Source organism: Arvicola amphibius, chromosome 1, assembly GCF_903992535.2.
Source record: "Arvicola amphibius chromosome 1, mArvAmp1.2, whole genome shotgun sequence".
Classification (NCBI taxonomy): Eukaryota; Metazoa; Chordata; class Mammalia; order Rodentia; family Cricetidae; genus Arvicola; species Arvicola amphibius.
The window spans coordinates 192,466,114-192,485,405 of NC_052047.1; the positions used below are offsets into that span (position 1 = coordinate 192,466,114).

Sequence of the window (19,292 nt, forward strand, 5' to 3'; positions counted from 1 at the left end):
GTTTTTGTTGTTGTTGTTTGATTTTTGTTTTGGTTGTTCGAGACAGGGTTTCTCTGTGTAGCTTTGGAGCCCATCCTAGAACTTGCTCGGTAGCCCAGGATGGCCTTGAACTCACAGAGATCCATCCACCTGCCTTTGCCTCCCTAGTACTGGAATTAAAGGTGTGCGTCACTAGCCGGGAGGCAGAGGCAGGCGGATCTCTGAGTTCGAGGCCAGCCTGGTCTACAAGAGCTAGTTCCAGGACAGGCTCTAGAAACTACAGGGAAACCCTGTCTCGAAAAACAAAAAACAACAACAAAAAAATGGTGTGCGTCACCACTGCCCAGATGTCGTTAGGTATTCCTAATAATTATTTTTTGTTCTTTTCTTTGTTTTTTAAAACGTGTGTGTGTGTGTACACTCACACATGTGCTTGCAGGCAACCATGTGGATTCCTGGAAAGGCCAGAAGAGGACATTGGATTCTCTGGAGCTAGAGTTATAGGCACTTGTGACGTTGGTATTGGAACTGAACTTGAGTCCTTTGGAAGAGCAATTTAATTGCTGAGGTGGTCTCTCTCTAGTCCCATTCATCTTTTTCTATGTTATCTTTGTCTTTACCTGAGAGATGTTAGTAAAGTATATTGTTTTCAAAAGATCTAAAGCCTGTTTTGTTTTTTCACCTCAGATTTGGCAGCATTGGCAATACGGCACAATCTTACCAGTTTGATTAATTTTTATCTGGAAATGGTACACACCTAGTCTCTACAATTAATGATTTGTAAAATATCAGTCTGCCGTGATAGACTTACTAATCACTAGGTTATGTTGTTTGTTTGGTTTTGGTCCAGAAAAGGGCCTATTTTGAAAATTGATCATTTTTCATTCATCCTCAACCTCCCATTTTCTAGAATTGCTATCTTCTTAAAATGCTCAGTGGTTTTGTTTGTTTTGAAACAGGGTTTCACTATGTAGCTCTGGCTGGCCTGAAACATACTAGATAGATCAGGCTGTCTATCTCACAGAGATCTACCTACCTCTGCCTCGTGAGTGCTAGATTAAAGGTATTCACTGTTATGCTTGGTCCACCTTCAGAATTCTGAATTGTCTTGACCAGTTAACAGTGTAGCAAGTGTTAGAGAGGCAAAGGACATCCCTTACCATTCATATTTTGCTAAGAGGCCCTGCTGTTAAGTAGTTCAGCATCAGGTATACCAGTGGACAGAAGGTGTGAATAGGGGTAAGGAGTGCTGTGTTGAAGGTCAGCAGAGGGCTGTGCAGCTTGAGGCTTTCAACTGTGGAGCGGCAGCCTTCCTTTATAATCCATCTTCATAGGACAGGCAAAACCGGTGTCTTCCTCAGATGAGAAATTGCCAAGCAGGAATTGTAATTCACAAACGCAGAAAGGCAGCTTGTCTTCTAAGTTACCAAGGGCTGCCTTATTGTGTCATCCCTTGAAAACAGTTAGTTTGAGAAACAAAAACCCTGAGAAAGAAAAAGCTGCTCTTGAGCCTTCCCCAGTTTGGATTCAAGCATCTCACACTCAAGCTGTTGGACAGCAGGCTAGTCTGTAACACTGTCCCGACATGGAACACACTGTTATCAGCACGTTGGCATTGACTACCTTTTGCCCAGACTTTCTTGTCTCCCTTTGAGTTTTACTCTCTCAGCTAAATCTCTTGTACAATCTGGCTATCTCTAGAACTGAGACAAGAGTCTCCACACTAAGTATAAAATAGGCCTATTATAAAAATTGTCTATGATAAAGAAAACACTTAAAACTATATATATAATTTACATATATAACTAAAACCTATCTGTATAACTATACATATAAACTTTTAAGTGTTTTCTTTATATATATTATATATATAATGGTGTGTATGCGTGTACGTGTGTGTGTGTGTGAAGGGTCAGAGGATAACTTGTGGAAGTGATTCTTTCCTTCTACTGTGCTATCGTAGGGCTCAAACTCAAGTCATGAGACTTGATGGCAGCTGCCTTTACCTGCAGAGAGACAACATCTCACCTATCCATGTCTCTATATTTTTAACCTTGATTCCACTGGTTTTGTGACCTTACTTGCTTAACCTCTCTGGTTTTAATCTTTCTGTAGGGTTGTATGTGAAGCTCACAACTGTCTCCTTTGTTCCAGTGAGTTCTCTGATGGCATATGGTTGCTCACTTGCTTTACTGTCCCATGACTGTCAGTATACTGTCATTGTTTTGCTTCTCATTCTTCTGACTCTTTGCCTTCTTGGTGAGTGTTCCACCTTAGTTATTTGCTACGTGATGAAACTGAACACCTGTTCTAAGACATATTCTCTCATTATGCACTTCCAGAGAGCTCCCGTGGTGAGGCTCTGGCCTCGACCTACCAGTGCTTCCTTACAAGCAGCTAGCCATCACGAGGAGTTCTGTAATGTAAGCATTTAGACCACTGGTTCTCAACATAGGAGCCATAACCCATTTGACTAAGTTCTAGCTGTAATAATATTTACATTACAATTTATAACAGTAGCAAAATTACAGTTGAAGTAGCAATGAAAATAATTTTATGGTTGGGATCACCACAGTGTGAGGAACTGGTTTAAAGGATTGCAGCATTAGGAAGGTTGAGAACCACTGGTTTAGAAAAAGCAACTATAGAGACATTGATGAAGGATCTTTAACTTTATTCAGTAGGCCAAAAAAGAGACTAGATTTGTAATTCAACTCAGAATGCTTCTTTGGTTCCTTGGTGAAGAAAAGGAAGACCACACTGGACAAAATGAGCTTCTTATACAGACAGTTAAAGGGGAAAGTATTTACATGGCTAGTCACCGCACCGTCACTATTCTGTGCCTCTCCTACTCCAGTTCTGGTAGCAAAGAGGAAATTCCTCTCCCCATTTTTTTTCCTAGATAGCAATTTTGCCACTATCTGCTCTAACAGTGAATAGAGGGTTCTAGCCAGGCCTGGGATGCAGAGGCAGGAAGGTTGCAAGCTTAAGGCTTGCTTGAGCTACAAAACAAGCTTATAGTCACTAGAGCAATCTTACTGTCTCAAACCAGAAAGTTAAAGAAAAAAAGTGCATGTGTGAGGGGTGTGTAGCCCTGGCCTAACATATATGAGGACTTAGATTCAGTCTACTGTGCTGCGGGCAGTGTTCTGCTTTATGTGTATACATTTTGCTTGTAAAAATGAGATCCAAACATGGGGCAGCATTGAGCTTTGGAAGCATCATGTGATTTGGAAGAATCATGTGATTCTTGATGTGTACATTAGACTCCAGATGTTCTGTTTTAACACATTCAACTTTACAAATTAAGATTTCTCTTGTTTATAGCTGAGAAAACTGAGTCTCAGACAGTCAGGTTCTTCTGAGCCAGGGTCTCTCCAGCTTTTGCCTTTATTCTAGAAAGGAGCAAGAACTGCTGCATGCGCTGTGTATTAGGTTTCTGCCCTCCCAGTAACAGCTGACCAGTTGTGTGCCCTAGAGAGGGTTGAAGTAGTTGAGTCTATCATCACTTTTAACTTGTGATCTCTTGTTAGGTCCCTCCCATGTAGGTGATCCATACCTGCCAGTTGTCATTCATTGTGACCAAGTACAAGCTGGTAGCACAGAAGAGTAGTTGGATGAATTGGTTTCAAAGGCCTAGCTATTGAGATTGCTTCTGGGGCAGCAGGGCAGGAACTGGAAAGAAGTGTGAAGGAACATTTGGGGATTCAGATAATATTACATACCTCTATAGGAATTAGGGTCATCAAGGTACACTTGCTTTTAAAATATCACTATGTAAATATTGCATTGAAAGAAAATACTGAACTGTAGTTTGTGAAGTAACTTGAAGTATCTGGGAGAAATTTACTGATGCCTATAATGTACCTTAAACTACACTAAAAATAAAATTAATAGACGGACAGAGGGGCAGTTAAAGAGCTCATGCGGCAGAACTGGCGCACTACAGTGTTCTGAGGAGACCCTGAGCAGTGTCTGCGTGACGCTTGGTGTAAGAGTTCTTGAAATTTGTTTAAACCTTCTATAATGAAATACTAAGTGTATAATTAAAATACAAGAGACTCGGAAAATGACTCCCAGTTAAGAGCATATCTTGCTCTTCCAGAGGACCTGAGTTTGGTTCCCAGCGACCAAATGGCAGCTCACAACCGTCTGTAACTCCAGCTCCAGGGACTCAGATACCTGGCCTCCACTGGCATCTGCATACATGTGTACATGCACATGTACACACACACACACACACACATAATAGAAATAAAATAAAAAAATATAATAAGCTATTTTGTGGATACTCTCTTTAAAATTTCCTTTCAGTAGACTTAATGGATTCTTGCTAGTGTAGTTCCAACCCAGAGGCCATCATAAGTTGAGTCTAATAAAAGCTTATCAGTTTATAAAGATAGGACCCCTTGTCTTAACTGTCTCCTGGGTGAGGAAGTTTCTTTCCCTGGGTATTTTAAGCCAGACCGAGAATCTCACAGCTGGAACTTGCCAGGCAAAGTTTTAGTCACTGATGGCTATACCATGCTTCTAGAGGTACTGTCATGTGAGCAGAGATGAATTCTCTTTCTCCCCTGGATGACACTTACTGGGGAGGAGAAGCCCTGGTTTGGATGTGTGTTCTATTTTCAGTCTACCACATATTTAAAGTGCATTTATTTAACCAATGAAGCTTCAGACGGTAGGACCTCAAGTTGAGTTTCTTTTTCTAAAAAATGCCACCATTTTCTTTTAACTTTGGTGGTAACTAGTCTTAGCCATTTTATATACTGAAAATAGAATTTATTTTATACAGGAAAATATAATAGTGGTACTTTACAAAGATTTAAATGACAAATATTTCAAAATAAAATTGGAGTTGAAGGGCAGAGAGAGAGCATAGATTTAACTTTTTGAGTTACTTGATTCCATACTATGGTTGTTCAGCCTTCTGTCACTCAGTAAGAGTGTTTATACTTAAAATCCACATAGCTGATGAGTGAGAGGAAAGAAAATTTTTACTCCTTGGCCATTACCCTAGAAGATTGGATCTATAAATATATATGAATTTTTGAAATAGTCAGGTATACATGTATGTCAAATAATGTTTAAACTAACTAGAAAAACTTGCTCTACTGAATGATTGTGATATGGGTACCATTTCCTGATAGCTTCTTCATTAAACGTTTGGTTGTGTATGTGCACGCATGTGCGTGCTCAAAAAAGAATTAACCTTATTTAACATCCTAGGGACATGTGGAGTCCTAAGAATGTCACACCTTGTCTATGCCAATAAATCAGTGTGTCTATTCTTGTTACTAAATCTGATGTCATTGGCAGATTTTCCTCTCTATTGGAAGGGTAATACTCAGAAATGAGATTTTTTAAAATGTATTTCTTCTCTTTGTGATTGGGGTGTTTTTGAGTTTTTAAAACTATGAAACAATACTGACAGGCTCTAAGAAAAATGAATCTGGATTTCATTTTGTCTCTTCAGCTCTGTGTGATCTTGTGCACATTCCTGACATGTTACAAACAGCTTGCGTCTCTGGATGTGCAGTATCAGTTTTCAGTGGAGAAAGCCCCGAAAGGAAGCCGACTGAGTCCTGCATGCACAAGCAGCTGGGCAGTTGTGGATGGAATTGATTGCTAATGCGTATTGGCTGTGCTTTTCTTCTGTCTCTTCCTTTGCAGCTGTGAAAGTGAATTTTGACTGAAAACAGACATTTCCAGCAGTGCAAATCCAGAAAGTATCAAGATTCTTCTCATCAGTACCCAGCTGGCACCTCTGTTGTTCATTGTGGGGTGGGGTGGAGAAGAGCAAAAGTTGGCAGCAGGTGATTCATAGTTAATGCGGGGTGGAAATAATTAAACCAGGCACTTGCCCTGCAAAAGGAGTTTTGGGGATGATTACTTTTCATTTGTTAGGAGTGACCTCATAATCCAAGAAAGGCTAGATTAATGAGTACTCCCCTCATAAGGTCCTTAAGGGGGGGTATTTCACGCCGTCTCTCAGAATTGTAAGATGTCCAGTATTCCATCTTGATTTATTCTTTCAATGTGGGGGATAACAGTTGTTGAGAATAATATGATGATATTCATCATTAAATATATCTTCCTGGTTTTCCATCAAAACTTTTTCTGTTGTTTGTTTTATATTATATGTAGACAATCAATGGCACGCTTAGCCAGGTGGTGGTGGAATAACACCTCTAATTCCAGCAGGTAGGAGGCAGAGGACAGCTTAGTCTCGAGAGTGAGTTCCAGGGCAACTAGAGCTACAGAGAGAAATCCTTCTTGAAAAAGCAAACAAACAACAAACAAAAACATGCTTGGATATTTTACTCAGAGAAACCTATTCAATTGTATGATTATAGAATTTGAATGAAATTTTTTTCTTTTTTTTCTCATTTTTTTATTAAAAATTTCCATCTCCTCCCGTCCTCTCTCCCCTTCCCTCCCCTCCCATCCTCCCCCCCTTCCCTCCCCTCCCTTCCATCCATACCCCCACTTCCTCCCTCTCCAGGCCAAAGAGCCATCAGGGTTCCCTTCACTATGTTAAGTCCAAGGTCCTCCCAGCTCCCCCTAAGTCCAGGAAAGTGAGCAACCAAACTGACAAGGCTCCCAGTGAGCCCGTCCATGCTGTAGAGTCCAAGCTCATCACCGTTGTCCTTGGTTTCTCAGTCCTCCTCCACCGTCAGCCACATTCAGAGAGTCCGGTTTGGTCCCCTGTTCCATCAGTCCCATTCCAACTGGACTTGGTGGTCTCCCATTAGTTCTGTACCACCGTCTCAATGGGTGAACACACCCTCATGGTCCTGACTTCCTTGCTCATGATCTCCCTCCTTTTGCTCCTCATCAGGACCTTGGGAGCTCAGTCTGGTGCTCCTATGTGGGGGTCTGTCATTTTCTCCATCCAACTCCAGGTGAAGGTTCCCAATGAATGATGGATCTTCTGGTAGACAATCAGGTTTCCTTGCTGGCCAAGCAGCTCACTGACAAAGGGCCTACCTTGCTGCAGGCAGGCTATTGAAACCTTGAATGAAAATTAACTTGCATCTCTGAATGTTCATATGCAAAAAGTGATATTTGTTTAAAATAACTTCATTGTATAGTGATAAATTTAATACTGAAAAACTAAACATATTTTATATAGTATTTGTATTTATATTCTATAAAATATCTTATTTGGAAAGAAAGTTATACAAAAAATTTTAAACTGAAATTCTTACAGAATTTGTAAGTGGATGATTGTAAAAATTTTTGGAATGTAATGAATATTAGTGATCTGCATCAAAATTATTTTTCCTCCTATGCATACATTTTAATGAGATAGCAAAGCAATCCATAAATCACGTCCTTTTTCTCTTATATATTTGTGTGTCTGTGTGATTGTGTACATGGGTTCGCACATGTGTGGAGGCCTGATGACAACTTGTGTGAGTCAGTTACCTCTTTCCACCATGTGTGTTCCAGGAACCAAACTAAGGTCATCAGGTTTATTAGCAGCAAATGACTTCACCCACAGAGTCGTCTACTCAGCCTGACATCCTTGTTTTGAAGGCAACTCTAACTAATTGGAAATGTAATGCTTTTATTTTTTTCTGTGTTGCTAAAAGTAGAGGGTTGATAAGGAGAAAAAAATGGATAGTTTGTGTTAGTGTTCAAGTCCCCTAAAGTAATATTATAAAGCAAGCTATGTTTCTGACACCTTGAGGTATGTAAAAACTGCAGTTGCTAAACTTAGAACTTAGCGTGTTGAACTTCCTTTCCAAGAGTCCACCTCCACCTTCCAGTGTGTGGGTTCAACTGTGTATGCTATCTAGATTCTCTCTCTTCTCAAACAGAAATGAGCCTATAGTTCATGCTCTGCCAGGAAAACTGATCTCCAAACATAGACTTTTCCTCTGTTACTTTGAGAGGAATTAACCAATGAATTTTGACTCTGAAGCCCTGGAAAATGCTGTGGCAATATTAATGTGCAGTTTGCCCTGAGTGAAATCTGCCTGGGTGTGTTATTTCCCCAGAGTGGGCCCCACCCTGCCCTAACCACACCATGCAGATATCTTGCTGTTTAAAACAAAGATCATTTTTAGGGCAGCATTGCATCAGAATTGCCACATGAAAATGAGTTTAAGAAATGTACAGAGGCTTCGGGGGTTTTGTAAGTAGTGGGTTATGTATTGTAATACCTGTAGCTATCAGCTTAGGTGGAAACAAAGCTGAGACAGATGGTTAGTTTCATGCCAGTTTCTCACAGCATGTAGTGAACTTGTCTTTGGGAGTAAGCTCTGGCTTGTCACTCAACTGATTCTTTCCCTTTAGGTCATTTGTCTGCTTTTTATTTTCTTACACTATTTATTTCCTTGTTACTTTTAACTGTCTGGGGGTGTCAACAACTGAGTAAAGGAAGGAAAATGCTAGTAGTCTGAAGGTGTGCTTGTTTTCTAACTTTAAAGTGTTTAGAGATGGGTTTTGTACTGAATTTATTAGTCACTTTTATAGCATAATTGAGCAATACTGCATTTCGAGACATCGTGGCATGAACTTTGTGTGTAAGAGTGGGTTCATTGAATTAAAAAAAAGCAGCCTCTAAAGGGCCTTTATTTCTGTCATAATGATGCTTTGTCCTGTTGCTGTTGGGTATTTGTTGAAAGAGTTGGGGCAGGCTGCAGCCCAAAGTTCTGTTCCATGCCTGGGCAGTTCTGTCGATTCCATGCCTCTGCGTTCTCTAGACTTTGTGACGTGAATGGTAAGTTGAACTGTGGGAGAATTATTGTTCAAGTGAGGTCCATGCTGAGCATTTTTCTCAACCTTTCTCTCCTCGGATGTCTGGATTTTAACTGTCCATGAAGTGTTCTGTGGTGCACTGACCAACACAGCATGCTGGGAAAGACTGAGGTCGTGTTTGTCCTCCGAGCTGTTTGTTCATTGTGTTCTCTTCTGGGGTAGACACACCCATTCAGTGCAGGCAAGTTTAACTGCCTGCCTCGGTCGAAATCATGACTGAATGTTGAAACATGGATTTCTGTAAAGCTTTTGGGGTGGCATTGTGTCATCTTTTTTGTTCCTAAACTTCCTGGCCACCATCGACTCGCTTCCCCTTCCCTTTGTTAGTTGTTTTGAGGTCAGCCGTCTCTTAACTGGACAAGAGGGAAGAGGAAAGTAAAGTTTGATATCACTGTAGGATGCAGGCAAGACGAGTTTGCTTTGGGTATTACTTTCTTCACCTATAAAGTCAGGAATTCGAGTTAGTCCTCTTAGATATTTTCCAGAATAGAATACCCTAAATCTCTTGTAGTGATACATACTTGTCCCGAAACCTCAATAGAGAATGGATTAGAACCGAGCAAAGATTGTTTAGCTCTCAATCCATGTTTTCTTGTAAATGTCAAGAAAATCAAAGTTGTGCTTTAGATGTATCTGCCAGAAATTTAAGACCTTTGTTTTTTACTATCTGGGGTGTAGATCTTATCTGTATGGGCTTGGCTAAGGGACCTTTAAACTCCCAGCCCCCAATATGTTTTGCATCACACTTGTGTCATTCAACCTTGGAAATAAATTTCTCATGTAACACAGAAAACAATCTACTGTTTTCTGTTTCATTTTGAAATCTGTCCACTTCAGTCTACTGAATAACTCTGCTGTGCCTTTCCCTGTGGGTAAAGAGAACTGGACTTAAGCTTTTACAGCTGTGCCAGAGCAAAATTTGATATCCAGTTTGTTGTTAAATGTTTAATTAGTTATTTTACAATTCATTTTTATTTGGAACTTTTATTTAAGATCAGTAGTTAGTATCTCTATTAATACTCTTATTTTTCTTATGATAATTATGTAATATAAACAAGTAGTGACTATTTTACCGTGCCTTATGGACCTGCTCCCTGAGCCCTTCCTGTTTGCCCTAGGAATGCTAAACAAATTTCTCCTCATTTACTCCATACCTCATTCATAAAAACTGATGTGCATACTATGATATGAAAAGGGTTGCTGGGCAGTAGTGGCGTACACCTTTAATCCCAGTAATTGGAGAGCAGAGGCAGGCAGATCTATGAGTTCAAGGCCAGCCTGAACTACAGAATGAGTTCTAGGACAATCAGAGATACACAGAGAAACACTGTCTTGGAAAAGAAAAAGAAAAAGGAAAGAAAGGGAAGGGTTGCAAGATCTTTTCTAGAGCAGTAGCTATAACGGTAAGTGTGACGTATAAACTGTCAGGTTCCTGTCATAAATCCCTCCTTTTAGTTTCCTTACTGAGAAGTTGCTCCCAGGGCTTTATAATTCCTTTCTCTGCTTATGTGAGTTTGTTGTCTTTGTTGTTGTTGCTGTTTATCGTTGTCATCGCACACCTTCAGTGTTTTTATGTTGACCAAGTCTTTTCAATATAGTGTTCCTTTAAAGAGAATGCCAAAAAAAGTGAAGGAGTATAAAAGAATGTATGACAAAGCGTCTCTTTACCTCCCTAGTCCCCTTAACTCTATTCCCAAAAGGTAATTTCTATATTTCCAGAAATTTCCAGTGACTATGTGACTGTCTGAATATGTCTGTATATACTTAAATACTTGGATGACTTCTTAAATCCCTGTAAAGTGAAGGCACACCTATATTGTGTGTTTAGCTCCTGCTTGGAAGGAGCTGTCCGGCAAGTGCTGTGCACTGCTTCAGTGCATGCTCAGATGGGCTCCTGAGTGATCGCTGTTATTCTGAGGGTATCTGGATTATTTCCGAGGTGCTTCCCGTATATTCCCTCTGTTGGATGTGCTTTGCTGTCAGTTCTCTGCCTCCATTTTGGGACAAAGCCCATGGATGGTTGTGAAGGATGACAGTGTTTCATGAAACAGAAATCCCTCAGCCACCTTTCCTCATCTCATTAGACAGTCAGGAGTAGGCCTTCTGCTCAGCCATGCAGAAGAGGAAATCCTTCTTAGCACAATAGTGAAGGAATGTTGGATTTGATGTCGGGTAACTTGATCGTGAGACTATGGGATGGCCGGCAAGTGACTTCTTTCATTGTCTGTAAATGAAGAGGTTGGATGGGTGAGCTTTAATGTACCTTCCAGCTTTATTGTATATGTAGGTTTTGTTGGAACAGGGACTTAACTTATGGAACCTAAATTATATAAGATTTCTGTTATTTAAATAGAGATCGTACACACACACACACACACACACACGGGCTGTAATTTATTTGACATGCCATATGATCTAAACTATTTGAAAGTTTAAGGTGGTAAGAGAGAGCAATTGAGTATTATTCTACATTTTTACAGAAAAATGTTCTTTTTTGACAGTTCTTTTTCAATAATATAAATCCATTCCAGAAGTAAAATCAAATCTTTTTATCAAGTTTTAATAGTTGAAAGAAAAAAAAAAACATATGGGATGGCATTTGCTTTTAAAGTGGGTCCTTACTGCTTTAATGAATTCCAGCCTTTAAGGGCTACTCCTAGGGCCTTTTAGCTTTGTCTCCAAGGGCCAGGGAGATGGCACTTGCAGCAAAGCCTGATGACCTGATTGAGTCTCCAAGACCCACATGACGGAAAGAGAAAACCACTTCCTGAGAGTTACCCCCTGACTTCTTGACTTGCTGTAGTGTGCACACACAAATAAGTGTGCTGTCTAACTTTACAAATCAACTTCTAGAGTTATGTCTAAAATTGTTTTAAGTTTTAGCCCCTCATTCTTGTCTCCTCGAATGCTGAAGCCGGCTCTACTTGCCATGGTCAGTTTTCTAACTTGTGCTGAGGAAGGCGACTGAGAAGTGAACTGTATAGGGCTATCCTGCCAGAGATGTTTAAAGGTTACAGGGCTGGGGGAGTTCTGCTGCATGCTAGCTGTTCTAACAAGTGACAGGAGCTGTGTCTGTAGCCACAGCTGTGTGGTAAGACCTCTCTGAAGGCCTGGAAGTAGGGGAGTCTGTGTGTGTGTGTGTGTGTGTGTGTGTGTGTGTGTGTGTGTGTGTGTGTGTGTGTGTGTGTGTGTTTTGCACTGGCTTCTCACCAGAAGGCTTGGGATGCCTTAAATAAGTGTGCTTTAAAATCTGAGGGTGCCGTTTATCCAAGTAATGCTTAGTAACTACTGCTTTCTGTGTTGACTAGCGTATAAAAGACAGGCATATGATTGTTGTAGAAGCCACATGCTGCATCCATGTATGGTGAGTCTCTGATGACTGAGGTGGCCCCACACACTGTGTGCATGCATGGTGCGTGCTCTGATGACTGAGGTGGCCCCACACACTGTGTGCATGCATGGTGCATGCCCTGATGACTGAGGAGACCCCCCTGGGATCTCCTGGCCGTTCTTCTTCATTCATGTTTTGAGAGAGGCCTTCACTGCATAGACCAGGCCTTCCTGAAGCTCTAATTCTCCTGTCTCCATCACAAATGCTGGGATCATAGGCATGTGGCACCATGCCTGACCCCTATCTCCTTGTTGTTTTCTGTTACCAATTGGCTTGTACAAGTTAGCAAAGAAGCTTGTTGCAATTTGAGTTTATGAAAACAAAGTACATTTTCAGGGTTTTTAGAAAGCTGCTAGAGCAGTTTCAGTGCCGACACAGTGCTTGGCTATTTCTTACTAATCAGACTCTAGATGAATTCAACAGTATTGTAGTGCTTGGAAATGGTGATGCTGTTTTGAGAACGCATCCTGAGAGCTTCTTTGTCAATTATCCCATCTATTGTGGCATTTACAACTAAGGAAGTTCTCCGTGGCTGGGAATACACAGGATGCTGCTGTCTACAGGATGTTGAACAAATGTTGCTTAAACATTTGGAGCCATTTTAGGAAAAACAGTTCAGCAATAACAAAATGAACAAATAGATTAGGGTTTGAGCTGAAGCAGAAATCCATTTTAGAGAGAGGGATAAAGAGGAGGAGAAGGAAGCAAAAGAAAGAGAGCTAGGGAACAGAAACAGATCCATCACTGCTCTGGTCTGGTGCAGCCCTCCCTGGGAGCCCAGTGTGAGCCTGGAGTCCTGTGACACAGTGGGAACTCACTTCCCATCAGGAAATGCTGATCTTCAATGTATTATCTTGTTGAGACAACCACAGTGAACAATAGGCTATTAACATTTTAGAACAACAAGTGTTATAACTAAGCCAATATTTGCTTTGTTTTGAGTATTATTCTAAAAAAAGCTTTGGCTGGGCTTCAGAATACATCAGACCATCAGTAACTGCTGAACATAATAAAAGTCATGGTGGTTAAAAGAGCAAAGCAGAAAAGAGTATGGAAGTATCAGGAGGAATCTTGCAGGCTCACTCTCAACACTTGCCTGTGCAGAGAGACAAGAGTAAATTATTTCAGAAAAATCCTAGAGGGCACGAAAAATGCTCATTTAAAAGCCTATTTTAGGCCGGGCGGTGGTGGCGCACGCCTTTAATCCCAGCACTCGGGAGGCAGAGGCAGGCGGATCTCTGAATTCGAGGCCAGCCTGGTCTACAAGAGCTAGTTCCAGGACAGGCTCTAGAAACTACAGGGAAACCCTGTCTCGAAAAACCAAAAAAAAAAAAAAAGCCTATTTTAAATTTTAACACAGACCCATGAAATTGGTATAAAGCAGGGGAAAGCCACAAATTCAATTCTCTTTTGAAATGTCAAATCCTCATGTGCTGTCATTTTAGGTTTCAAATGTTTACAATTAAAATTTCATTTGCCAATAGTACTTATTTGGGAGTTGGCATTTTTTTAGATGTGTATGTGTATGTGTGTGACCATGCATGTGCCTGGTGCACACAGAGTTCACGCAAGAAGGTATCAGAGACCCTAGAACTGGAGTTACAGGTGACTGTGATCTGCCTGGTGTGGGTCCTGGGGAGCCAGCCAGGACCCAGGATCCTCTGAAGGAGCTACAGATGCTCTAACCACTGGGCCGTCCATCTCTGCCATCCCAAGGCTTGGTGACTTTTTAAAGCTGTTATTCATATACTTAGAAGCAAACCTTATTCACTTCGGTGGCCAGTTCCTATCTAGTCACTACTCTACTTCTGTGATAAAAGCATAGTAAAACTTCAGAGCTAGGAAGGCTGTTGGTCATCAGGTCAAGCCTCTTCATTTTGTATGTGAAGAAGTTCGGATCCTTACCTTTTCAAAAATTCAGGTCTTCCTGTGCTTTCTTACTCCCAAATTTGGGAGTCTTGGGAGTCTTCAGCTATTGAATATCTGGTGAATATCTTTCATTGGGCAACTGTGCTAAACTGTCTTTTGCTATCAATTGTCTTTTTCCTATAGACATCTTTTATTCTCTCCATGCTTTTAGACTACGAAGTCCTGGGCTGGCAAGGTGGCACCATGGGTGAAGGTGCTTGCCGTGCAAACCTGGTAACCTGAGCTCCATGCCCAGAAAGTACATAAAGTTGGAAGGAGAGCACTAACTCCACAATGTTGTCCTCTCACCACACACATGCCATGCTGTGCCCTTCCCATGTACACACAATAATAAATACAAGTTAGGTGGCTGGAAGAGTAGCCACCTTGTTCTATGGGGCTGTGGTACAGAGGCCAAGAGAAGCTGAGAGCTGACCTGGATAGTGGATGGACACAAGGACCTGCAGACCAAACTGCCAGACTTTACATCCTCCAGCCTGTATCTCTGGACCGGAGTGGAGCTGGGGCTCTCCCAGCATCTCAAGCCTTGGAGGCTGCTCCCTACCCACAGGGTCCATGTGGCCCCTGGGCCTCTTGACTTGAGATTTGACTTTCTTGGACCTTTCCTCTTCCCTATCATTGTGCTGTCTGTTGCATTCTGGCTTCCTGCTTGGAGGGGTTGTCTCAACATCACCCACCCCTGCTCCCCATCCCAGGAGCCAGATGCTGGTCCTGCACTGTTCTCATGTATCCTTGATGGGAGGGGAGAGCTGGAGTAGGGAAAAGGATGAGCCCAAAATCCAGTCCCTTTCCTAGGAAGGGCAACAGCCCTCAACTTCTCCTTGTGCCTCCCCTTCCCCAGGTGCCAAATAGCTATAGCCTCCTCCTGGAACTGTCTTGAGGCCACTCTGGGGCTCAGGTTTCCTTGGCCTAGCCTAGGAATGCCAGGAGGGAGGGAGGTCAACTTAGGTGGTGTGGTTTTAGAGCTCTCACTGGGGAGCTAGGCCCTGCCCAGGGCCACACCTGGAAGCCTAGTATTACCATCAAAGAGACTCAGCCTCCCCTCCTCCCGTCCCCCATCATTTTCTAGAGTTTTCACTAAAATTTTACTAATCTTTTTAGACACCAGGGCTGCTTGCTGCCAGCCTTATTTCTAAGTGAAATTGACTCAGTTTCCGTACTTTAACCCCAGATTGGGGCTTGGACCAAGGGAGATGAGACCCCCTCAGGTCAAAATCCATCTCATTTTGCAACTTCCACAAACCCTACCCCAAGCCTAGGTTTCTGGGGATTTTGTTTGTTTGAACAACCCAGTTATGCACTTTTTGGCTTCTCCTAGATCCCTGTAAATAGACCATATCATCAATCAGTATTTCTTGCCCTTCTCTTCTGCCCCCTGATGGTCCCCCACTCTGCAGAAAGAGCTGGCTGTCACAGTGCCAGGCTTGGAGCCGGGTGGGAGAGTTCTTGATGTACTTCCAGTTTTGACCGGCAGCAGCACTCTTGCCCTGCCCTTGGGAGACCCTGTCTCTGTATATTATATATACATTATATATATTGCTCCTGGTTTTGTTCTGACTTGATGCCAGAGTTTAGCATCAAGTCTCTTCCTTTGTCACTCTCCACCTTATTTGTTGAGACAGGGTCTCTCGCTGAACCTGGAGCTCACTGATTGGGTGAGACTGGCTGATCACAGAGCACCAGGAATCTGCCTGTCCGCATACCCTTCCCCACTACAGTGTTTCAGTTACAGGTGTGTGTCTTACCTTCTACATGGATGCTGGAGGCCCAATCTCAGGTCCTTAAGTACTGGAAGTACTTTATCTACTAAGCCATCTTCTCATCCCCTGCTTTCTTGTTTTAAGGGTTATCTTTTTTACAGTATTGTTTGTATCTGGTCTCAAAATAAGCAATAAGTATAGCTTTTTAAAAATTTCTCTTTATACTCTCACACTTCTCTTTAATGACCTTGAAATCAAATTAATATATTTCAAATGCAAGTCATAATCTTCATTACCTCAGACACCTTAGGTACCAGGTTCATTTGATTATCCCTAAAGTTTGCTCTCAGTCTTTGTCCCAGTGTCTTCTTAGATAGAGTGTAGTATCATGAGTCAGTAGTCCTACTGAGTCACTTTTAAGTGCATAGTAAAGTTAGTTGTTGACCCAATTTCTCCACAGACGAGACAAAATACTTTAGGAGCTGTTGTAGAGGGGGGAATGAGTTGGCTTTGAATAAGACTTTAACGTATGGGCTGATAGTGGTAATAGAGATGAGAAGGGAAAACAGTCTAGATGTGCAAGAAATGTGGCAAGCCGGGTGGGGGGTGTTTGGAAAACCACTTCCCACTAACCCTAGGAGGGGCTGACCTTTGAAGCCTCTTATACCTGTTTTTCAAAGCTTGCAACTTATTTTAGATCATACCACCACTACCGTGATTCCTAATGTTTTGTACATTTGTTTTGTATTGTTTTGTTTGAGACAGTTTCATTCAGCCCAGGCAGACCTGGGACTCACTCTGCCAAGAATAACCTCAGATTTGTGATACTATCTCTACCTCCCAAGTGCTGCGATTACAAGCCACACCACCCTTCCTGTTTCATGCAGTGCTGAGGACTGAGGACAATGCGCGGGTACATGCCAGGCTCACACTCTGTGACTGAACTACATCCCTAGCCCCCTAAGTTTTCCTTATAGATGGGACTCCAAGAGGTTTTTCTACCTCAGCAGGGAGAAGGGGCTAGAGAAATCATATTCTGAAAAAAGATTGTAGTAGGTGGCTTTGTGCTTCTCAGTAGCAGCCAAGGACCTCAAGGACTATAGTGTTCATGCACCTTTAGATGTTTAAATAAAATGTTGTAGCCTTTTACAAGAGTATCACATTATTCCTTGACAATAAAAATAGGAAGTAGACAGAGCATGTCTGCCGAACTCTGGAGAACCACTTAAATTACTAAGCCATGAAGATGGCTTTTTATTTGACATTAAAGTATTTGATGTAGGTTTTAAGTCCAACCAGATAGACACTAAAGAACTAAGTTGAGTCTAGTCTTTGTGAGTCTCAGAGAAATAAGAATCCCATTTCAAGCCTGACTTTTGACTATAGCCAGCAATATAAGTGGACCATTCAGACATGTTAGTGGCACCAAGAAAGGGGGCTCAGTATTAAAAATATTATAAATTAATTAAAATTGCTATGAAAACAAACCCTCTAATTGTCCCATTTTTAACATGAATGCATATTTATAAATCCCTTAAAATAAGCCAGAACTTAAGGTATTATGTGATTGTTTTCAAAAACTATTTTCTAATTTTTTAAGGATTTATTTATTAGGTATAGTGTTGTGTCTGTATGTATGCTTGCTGGCCAGAAGAGGGCACCAGATCTCATTACAGATGGTTCTGAGCCACCATGTGGTTGCTGAGAATTGAACTCAGGACCTCTGGAAGAGCAGTCAGTGCTCTTAACCTCTGAGCCATCCCTCCAGCCCCCTATTTGTTAATTTTTAAAAGTTAGTCTCTTATTAAAACCCTTTAAGGGAATTTCAAAAGTGTTATTCATATTTCAGAACTTTTTCGTATTGATAGATCATGTGATCTCTAGTCTACATTCTGTGTATCTCCGTAATATGATCTGTGTAATATGTATCTGTGTAATATGAAAAGTGTTTAGTAAAATCAAGTTGAGGGATTTGGGCAAGTTTGGTTCTCTCTCTTAGGACTTGTTTCTTTGTAGGGAAATGGTAGCTAAAACAAAACAGTAGCTAGCACCTCATGTTCTTTTCAAATTCAACACCAGGTTGTGTTTGGAATGGCAGTGTTTCCTGTAGGAATTACTTATGTTATTAATGTTTGTTTCTCAATATCTTTAAAGATTTTCATCTTCTAAAATCAGCAGTTCTGTTGCTATTTTTCAAATAGACTCCCATATTTTAAATGAGTTTTAATAATATCTCTTCCCCCATGAATTTGATATTGAATTTTCAAAAGCCTCTTAGATTTTTTCTATTTTCTATTAAAACTTGAGTTTTTAGAGAGTTTGGAAATTTGTCAGCTAGTCCTGCTTTTCAAAGCTAAATCTTACTTCTGTATCAAATAGAACCTAGATCTCTTTAAATGAATCTACACTTCTACACAACAGTTCATGTCTGATGTGGTTGGGGTAAAATAATATGGCACATGTAATCTAGATACCAGGGTCCAGAAAAGGCCATTCTTTTTAAAGTTGAAAATTATAACTGTAGTCTATATTCTTTCAGTGGTTCATTGAAATTTGTGAGTAACCAGGGATTTTGTTTGTTGGTTTTACTGATTTGATAAAAATTTCTGAGTGCCAAACCCTTTCATTCTTCTGGTATTCAAGAAACTTCATTTTGAAGATAGCAGGTCCACGAAAATACATTTTATAAAAGAGTTCATATTTAAAAATAGGAACCTTGGTTTGAGGATGGGATAGGAAAGAAGTTGAAAAATTTGCCTAAAGATCTTTTGCTCCAAAATGACTCAAACTTTGGAAACATCAATGGCGGTAAAGAGAATTCTGGGTCTAGAGCCAAACCCAAGAGTGTGACCTTTGATAAGCAGTGTCTTAACTCTGCTTGTTTCCTGTGGTAGTTTGAATGGGAGAGCCCCCCACAGGCTCATATGTCTGAATGCTTAGTCCCCAGTTGGTGGAACTGTTTGGGAAGAATTAAGAGCTGTGGCCTTGGAGGCAGTCTGTCACTGGGAGTAGGCTTTGAGGTTTTAAAAGCCAGCACTATTCCAGTTGGCCTACTCTCTTGCTTTACTTATGAATCAGATGTAAGCTCTCAGCTACTGCTCCAACACCATGCCTGCCACCTGCTGCCACACTCCCACCATGCTGGTCAGGGACTCACCCTCTGAAATGTTAAGCCCTAATTAAATGTTTTCTTCTCAGTTGTGTTGATCATGTTGTTTCTTCACAGCAATGGAAAGGGAGCTAAGACATTTCCTTATCAATAAGTTGAGATAACAGCCCTCACCTCTCAGGGTTATTGTGAGATTCAATGAATTGAAACATGCTCCATCATTAAAGCAGTTAAACAATAGTAGGAGCTTAAGAAATGTTGGCTATTTAGTGAACATTTCCCCCTTGCTATATTTTTATTCCAATGTGGCTTAGTGAAAACACAGACTAAAATAGGGCAAGAGTGGCTGAATAAAGATTTAATAAATAAACCCCAGAGAAGAGGGCCACTTCTTAACAAAAAGCAGTTGGAAAGA

General features: G+C 41.1%; 1 protein-coding gene across 4 annotated transcripts in view; it reads left to right on the plus strand.

Moving 5' to 3' along the window:
• Positions 1-19,292, plus strand: part of Add3 (adducin 3) — a 113,323-nt gene that overhangs the window by 49,749 nt on the left and 44,282 nt on the right. The window contains exon 1 of one of the 4 annotated variants that reach the window (XM_038341056.1): positions 8,039-8,122. The exons of the other annotated variants lie outside the window; for them this stretch is intronic. The gene's annotated coding sequence lies outside the window, so the exon portion shown is untranslated. Of the gene's footprint in view, positions 1-8,038; positions 8,123-19,292 lie in introns of those variants that run through there. 4 annotated transcript variants of the gene reach the window in all.